At 45.6% G+C, this 8,196-nt stretch overlaps 1 non-coding gene across 1 annotated transcript; it reads right to left on the bottom strand.

Moving 5' to 3' along the window:
- Window positions 1-7,998: 7,998 nt before the first annotated feature.
- On the bottom strand, window positions 7,999-8,070 carry TRNAG-UCC. The gene has a single exon. It is a non-coding gene; the product is annotated as a tRNA-Gly (tRNA).
- Between the last annotated feature and the right edge of the window lie 126 nt (window positions 8,071-8,196).

The raw sequence follows: 8,196 nt of genomic DNA on the forward strand, positions 1-8,196 counted from the left end.
CCCCCCCATCACTCCCCCTCTGATGTCCCATCTCTCCCTACATTTAGCCTTCAGATGGGTGATGGTTGGATTGTGCAGAGCTAAGAACACAATGCAAAGTGGCCCTGAGATGCAGGGAGGCGAGCAGCTGAGAGAGAAGGAAGGAGGCAGGGAGGGAGGAAAGTCCCACCCCTCATGCATGCCCACCCCCCTCCAAGACTCCCTTCTGTAGCTTTCAGACAGAATGAGAGGAAGGGAGGAGGAGGAGGGAAAGAGAGAAACATCAACCTAAGAGAGAGACACATCCGCCCGGCCGACGTGGCTCAGTGGTTGAGTGTCGACCTATGAACCAGGAGGTCATGGTCGATTCCGGGTTAGGGCACATGCCCGGGTTGTGGGCTCCATCCCCACTGTGGGGCGTGCAGGAGGCAGCTGGCCAATGATTCTCCCTCATCAGCGATGTTTCTATCTCTCTCTCCCTCTCCCTTTCTCTTTAAAATCAATAAAAATATTTTTTTTTAAAAAAGGAGAGAGACAACATCCTTCTGCACACACCCTGACTGGGGCCGGGGATCAGACCCTCAACCGAGCTATGTGCCTTTAACTGGGAATCAAACCCTTCGACCTAAGCACTGGGAAAAACTGGCTAGGGCTCTCAATATTTCCTTAACTGATTCTTCATTGAAAAAGTGATACCAGCTCACAGAAGTATCAGAAATGCCTTATTAAAAAGAAAAAAAAAAGAGAGAAATGCCTTATTTATTGTTTTTTAAAAGACTCGGAGCAAATGTTCTCTATTCTTACCATTTTTAATGGGTTTTAATTATGAAATGAACGCTTGGCTCATCCAAATTCAACAAGATGAAAGGGTATATAATGAAAAGCGAGGCTCTCTCCTACCTGTTTGAAAAAGGTTCCATGGCCTTCTATTTTATTTTTAGTTGTCTGGATTACCTTGAACGTCTTTTGTGTAGAAGGCAGCCTACTCCAGTTACTGCTACAAATTACCTCCTACACCGTGTCTCCTATTTGACTCTAGCAATTTCCCAAGTGCATGTTCACGTCTTCCCCGGGCAAAGAACAACCAGCCCCCTCTGTTGTTGGCTTTTCCTTGTTTAACTTTAAATGCCTGGGGTGGGGGGGTGCTCTTTCCACATCAGCACATTAGCCTAGTCCCTCCCTAACTCCTCCATATTCCTGTAGGATTTCACAATACGAGTCTAGGCGATTTTGAGAGTATCTTTTTAAAAAAATATATATTTTTATTGATTTTAGAGAGGAAGGGAGAGGGATAGAGAGATAGAAACATCAATGATGAGAGAGAATCATTGATCGGCTGCCTCCTGCACGCCCCCTACAGGGAACCAAGCCCACAACCCAGGCATGTGCCCTTGGCCGGAATAGAGCCTGGGACCCTTCAGTCCGCAGGCCAAGGCTCTTATCCACTGAGCCAAACTGGCTAGGGCGAGAGCATCTTTATTAAAGTTGGGGACAGTGAAATGAATGAAAGGCTTAGGGTAGAAGAAGCCACAGGAGAGAGCCTAGGTGGGGCTACTGTGGCTTTTTAGAAACACGGGAAAGAATTGGGCCACGCTGGGCTTCATGAACTCACTGGGAAGTAAAAGTGCTGGGGACAGGAATGAGCCAAGGCCGGGTGCTGTCAGCTCACTGGGAAGTCAGAGGAAAAGGGGGCCTGGGAGACAGGTTCAGCGGTGAGCCCCGGATGAGCTGCTGCCACCCACTGCTCCCCTGGTTGCAAGTCTCGTGGGGATCCTTAGAGTTTAAGAGAAAGAGCAGAGATGAATGCCTAAGGGAGAAAGGCGTGGGTGTGCTCTCAGGAGAGTGTGTGCCAGGGCCTTTGTCTTAAGACTTTTTATCTTTCTTTCTCCAGCAGGAGTCCCAGGGGAGGGTTTTAACAGACTATTCATTAGCTTTCCAGGTGTGTCCTTCAATATGTTGATCATCAAAGTGTGTGTATAAAGGGGTCAGGGTTATGTTCTGGTTAGTGTCATTTAAAAATATTTTTTTTTATTGATTTCAGAGAGGAAGGGAGAGGGAGATAGAAGCATCAGTGTGGAGAGAGAATCATTGATTGGCTGGCTCCTGCACACCCCCTACTGAGGGTCGAGCCCACAACCTAGGCACATGCCCTGACTGGGAATTGAACCGTGACTTCCTGGTTCCTAGGCCAACGCTCAACCACTGAGCCACGCCCACCGGGCTGGTGAGTGTCATTTGTTGAAAAACCATCATTGCAGAGTGACTGGGACCGAGGCTGGTCTGCTCGGGAAGGTCTGGAATGTTAAACCTTTTCTCCCAAGTGTCCTCGGTTAGGGAAGATAAAACCTTGTGATTCGTTAGCTGGCTGGAAATTGCTTAAATGTTTGGCCTGGTTTAGTGGTTTTGTCTGTTTCCCTATTCCACTTGTCAAGGGATTTCCCTAGCTTCTTACTTTCCTGCCTCACTGGGGGTGCCACTCTTTATCTAAGTCAATTGTAGAAGAAAAGAGTTTTGGTCATAAAGCCATGACTCTCTTTCTCCACATGCTTTTCGTTATGTTTGGGATCGTTTAGAAAGTAGAAATTCACCCGTCCAGTGTGGCCCAGTGGTTGAGCGTTCACCTATGAATCAGTAGGTCACGGTTCGATCCCTGGACAGGGCACATGTCCGGGTTGCGGGCTCGATCCCTAGTGTGGGTGTGCAGGAGGCAACTGATCAATGATTCTCTCTCATCATTGGTGTTTCTATCCCTTTCTCCCTCTCCCTTCCTCTCTGAAATCAATAAAAAAAAGTATTTTTAAAAGATGAAATTCAACTTGTATAAAAGTGGATGAGCCCCCATGCCAGCCACCCTGCTTCCGATTTCATGGATTTCTTCCTGAGATATTTCACGCATATGCCCAACCATCTATCTATCTATCTATCTATCTATCTATCTATCTATCTACCTACCAATCTATCTATCACCTCCTTTTTGGATCATGATTTCTATAAATAACTGTGTATGACATACACCTCCCCAAATTGCCCATCTCAGAACACAAAGGCCTCCTCACTCCTTTTATGGCCTCTCCTCACTGTTGGTGGACATTTGGGCTGTTTATGTTCTTTTGTTCAGAAACCTGATGGGCTTTTGTGTCTTATTACACTCATGCCCAGGAGAAGGCCCAGGCTGATGCTCTAATGGTTGGGTCGGATTTATGGCCTTTTATTTTATTTTGGGGTATCTTGATTCCCTTGAACTTCACCTGTGTAGTAGGCAGTCCAGTCTTGTGCCATGGACTTTGGAGACAGATCACTTGGCTTTGCATCTCGATTCTGTTACTTACATGCTTTGAGAGCTTTGGCAAACTGCTTAACTTCTCTGTGTCTCCTTGAGCATGTTACCAACCTCTCTGTGCCTTGGTCTCCTCACCCATTAAAAGGGGATGGAAGCCCTGGCTGGTTTGGCTCAGTGGATAGAGCGTCAGTCTGGGGACTGAAAGGTCCCAGGTTCGATTTTGGTCAAGGGCACATGCCCGGGTGTATCTTGATTCCCTTGAACTTCATCTGTGTAATAGGCAGTCCAGTCTTGTGCCATGGACTTTGTAGACAGATCATTTGGCTTTGCATCTTGATTCTGTTACTTATACGCTTTGAGAGCTTTGGCAAACTGCTTAACTTCTCTGTGTCTCCTTGAGCATGTTACCAACCTCTCTGTGCCTTGGTCTCCTCACCCATTAAAAGGGGATGGAAGCCCTGGCTGGTTTGGCTCAGTGGATAGAGCGTCAGTCTGGGGACTGAAAGGTCCCAGGTTCGATTTTGGTCAAGGGCACATGCCCGGGTTGTGGGCTCAATCCCGGGTAGGGGGCGTGCAAGCGGCAGCCAATCAATGATTCTCTCTCATCATTGATGTTTCTATCTCTCTTGCCCTCTCCCTCTCTAAAAGCAAGAAAAATATATATATTTAAAAAAAAGGCAGCGGTGGGGGTGGGAGAAGGAAGATGCTGATAGCATCTGCACCATGGAATTGTTAGGAGGAATGAGTTAAAAACGTGACATTTTCTTAGAACAGTCCCAGCATGCATTTCTAGTGTTTCATGCATGTTATTCTCAGACACACACAGGGAGCTGAAGCAGCGAGCCTCTGAGAAGCTCCCCAGACTGGAGTCATTGAAAGTCTATGCACTGACCTTCTTTCCTTCCTCTTTCCTCTTTCTCCCTCCAATGTTTGCTGAAGGCCCCTAGATGGGCTTGACACCTGCTAGGAAAGGCCAGCACCCCTGCCTGCTTGGGGACAGACACTTCTGCAAACGCCGAGATGTGCGTTGGGGGAGGAAGTGTCTGACTTTGAGATGCTGAGGTCTGGGCTCAGAGTGGAGATGGAAGGGAGGATGGGGTGGGCAGCAGAGAGGGGTGAGGGTTGGGGGGTGGGGGCACTGGGCCATGCTCTGCCAGCCGTGCTCCTGCTGACACCTAGTGGCAAGACAGAATTATCATCGTTTTCATCCAAGCTACCTCTCTGAGTGTGCAGCCTCCACCAGAATATCTAACTGACTGCACGAGCCACCACCCTATGTCCATCTTTGGGCTCTCGTGAATCATGCTGCTGTGAATTCTGTGGGAAAGTTTTTGTGGGGATGTATGCCTTCTATTTTCTTGGGTAGATAGGAGTGGACTTTCTGGGTCAGATGTCATTTCACATGCAACCTTTTGAGGAATCGCAGACTGTTTTGTTTTGATATTTTGTTTTGTTTTGTTTTTTTGGTTAATCCTCACCCGAGGATATTTTCCCATTGATTTTTAGGGAGAGTGGAAAAGAGAGGGAAAGACAGAAACAAACATCGATGTGAGAGAGACACATTGACTGGTTGCCTCCTGCATGAGCCCTGACCAGGGCCGGGGCTGGGGAGGGGCCTGCAACCGAGATATGTGCCCTTGACTGAAACAAACCCAGGACCCTTCAGTTCACAGGCCGATGCTCTATCCACTGAGCCCAACCATCTAGGACCACAGACTGTTTTTTACAACAGTTGCACCATCCTACATTCCTACCAGCCATGCATGAGGGTTCCAGTTTCTCCACATCCTCGTCAAAACTTATTGTCTGTCTTCTTTTTTTAAAAAAATATGTTTTTATTGATTTCAAAGAGGAAGGGAGAGAGAGATAGAAACATCAATGATGAGAGAATCCTTGATTGGTTGCCTTCTGCATAACCTCCACTGGGGACCGAGCCTGCAACCTGGACATGGAACTGTGACTTCCTGTTTCATAGGTTGATGCTCATCCAGTGAGCCACCATGGGCCTGGCTTGTCTGTTTTTTGTTTTGTTAATCCTCACCCTTTTCCGCTGATTTTTAGGGAGAGTGGAAGAGAGAGGGAAAGACAGAGAGAAATATCAATGTGAGAGAAACACATAGTTTGGTTGCCTCCTGGGCGAGCCCCAACCAGGGCCTGGGCCAGGGAGGAGCCTGTAACCAAGCCCTTGACCGGAATCGAACCTGGGACCCTTTGGTCCGCTGGCCGATACTCTATCCACTGAGCCCAACCAGCCAGGGCTAGGGCTGTCCTCTTGATTCTAGTTATCCCGGGGGGTGTGAAGTGGTAAGTCTGGTCAATATTAGGTTCTAAATACAGTAACCCTCAGAACAGTCCCCTCATCACCAGTCCCAGCTTGAACTTCTGCCCTTCCCGCCCCCTCTACACTCCACTCCCAAGTTCACAAAGTAGATCGTTAGTAAATACTTGTTCAATGAACAAATGGATAGATGGGTGGATGGACAGATGGAATATTATTTTAGCTGTCATAAATAATGTTACAGAAGGATGTTTAAGGAGGAGGGAAGTTGTGGTCGGCAGAATAATGCCACTTCCCCAAATCCACATCCTAATCTCCAGAACCTGTGACTATGCCTCCTTATATGGAAAAAAAGACCTTTGCAGATGGGATTAGGTTTAGGATCTTGAGATGGGGAAAATTATTTTACATTATCTGGGTGGGCCTAATGTAATCACAGGGGTCCTTCTAGAGCAGTGGTTCTCAACCTTCCTAATGTCGCGACCCTTTAATACAGTTCCTCATGTTGTGGTGACCCCCAACCATAAAATTATTTTCCTTGCTACTTCATAACTGTAATTTTGCTACTGTTATGAATCGTAATGCAAATATCTGATATGCAGGATGTATTTTCATTGTTACAAATTGAACATAATTAAAGCATAGTGATTAATCACAAAAACAATATGTAATTATATATGTTTTCCGATGGTCTTAGGCGACCCCTGTGAAAGGGTCGTTCGACCCTCAAAGGGGTCGTGACCCACAGGTTGAGAACCGCTGTTCTAGAGGAAGGCAAGAGAGTCAAAATCAAAGAATGAGATGTAACAATAAGACCAGACATTGGGAAGGTGCAGGACCATGAACCAGGAATGCAGTGGCCTCTAGAAGCCAGAAAAGGTGGGACCAGTCTCTCCCCTGGAGCCTCCATGAGGAGCCAGCCCTGCCCACACCTGGGTTGTAACCTCTAAGACCAATATTTGGATGTCCGACCTCCGGAACTGTAAGATAACTAACTTGTGCTGTTTCCAGCCAGTGTTCCTGGTAAATTGCCACAGCAGCAGTAGGAAATGAATACAGAAGTATTAGCATATATTCCTCTGTGACTGCCCTGCTGGGTCGTATTGGGCTCTGAGACAAAAGGGGAAATGTGTACCTCTCAATATATGTTTTATGTAATTTTTAATTCGCTCCCAGAAGTAGATTTTGAACATGTTATAAAGTGTTAGCTTCCATTAAACACAGGAAAGTAAAATTATAATAAGTTCTTAACATGGTGCATTTCAATATACCTACTTTTAAGTTTCAATATATTTTTAATAATGTTCTGGGGAGAAATAGCCATTAAAATACATAAAAAGAGATATAAGAGCCACACATTTTTGCACTGATTTCAGGCTCCAATATATGGCTTGGCAAGGCCTTGCCAACACCTGCCTTGATGAAAACTTGGTATTTTATTCATTATAGAGTTATTTTGCCACTCATTTGATATTTTATAATAGTGCATTGAAATATTTATCTCAATTGAGTTTTTTGGAGCCCCCTTAATTTTTGCACCTGAGGCCAGTGTCTTACTCTCCTCATCCTAATTCTGGCCCTGCGGGGGGAGGGAGGGCGGAAAGATTTTACAGCAGCTTCACCTTAAATTCTTGCCATAACCTCCCCCCCTCCCCTCTACTATCTTAAAAAAGAAAATGCAAACAAGTTAGCTCTGGGTTATGAGATGAAAAGTCACTTTAATTAACTTCTTTCTATGTCTAACTTTTTTTTTCCTTCAAAATTTCCTGAAGGTAGTGTGTAGACAATAAAAGTACTTTACAGAAAGTTTTTGTAGGAAGTGGTTTGGGCTGAAGCAACATTGTAACTATCTGTAAACACTTAGGTGATATTTTCAATAAAGATTCTATGAGATGAACATTGGTTTCAGCATGGGTTTATGAGCAATTTTTGTCTTTGATTGTTTTAATGGGACGTGTGTTGACGATAAACTAATAAAGATGTGTTTATTGGATGTTTTCCTCCTCCCAGCTTCCATTGCATCAGGCAAGAATGATGAGCATTTAGGAAAAGCGGAAATCATCTCCGACGACCGCAACCAAGTGATACAGTATTCATTTCAGAAACTATAATGTAACAATTTTTGCAACATCGGCTCTGAATAATAATCATAAAAGGTCTTGCTCCCCGGTGGTTTCCGTATTGTAACTGTTACCACGTTCGCCTCACACGCGAAAGGTCTCCTCCCAGGCGGAAACACGCTAATGTTGTTTCTTTATTACAGAATTTTAAAATTTACTTCAAAGTAACTTCATGGAAATTCTGGTTCAGTGGTTTTTTTTCTTCTGTATCCCTGTCTTTTTAGAAATGACAGTAGGACTCTAAAAATTATTTCAAAGTCATTGAAATTGTAGCTCGGTTATTTTACCAAAAAACTTTAGATGGAGAGGAAAGGGAAAAAGAAAAAGCTGAAGAACTGGCTTGCGTTGGCCGGGAATCGAACCCGGGTCAACTGCTTGGAAGGCAGCTATGCTAACCACTATACCACCAACGCCCCGGGAAACCAGCCTTCTCCCAGGGTCTTTAATGGAAAACACATTGGATTGGCTGGGCGATACCGAATAATGGGATGCCTCTCCCACGCGTCCCGCCGCGCCTCGGAGGACACCGCCCTCGGATG

The sequence above is a fragment of the Myotis brandtii genome, unplaced genomic scaffold (genome assembly GCF_000412655.1).
Source record: "Myotis brandtii unplaced genomic scaffold, ASM41265v1 scaffold122, whole genome shotgun sequence".
Classification (NCBI taxonomy): Eukaryota; Metazoa; Chordata; class Mammalia; order Chiroptera; family Vespertilionidae; genus Myotis; species Myotis brandtii.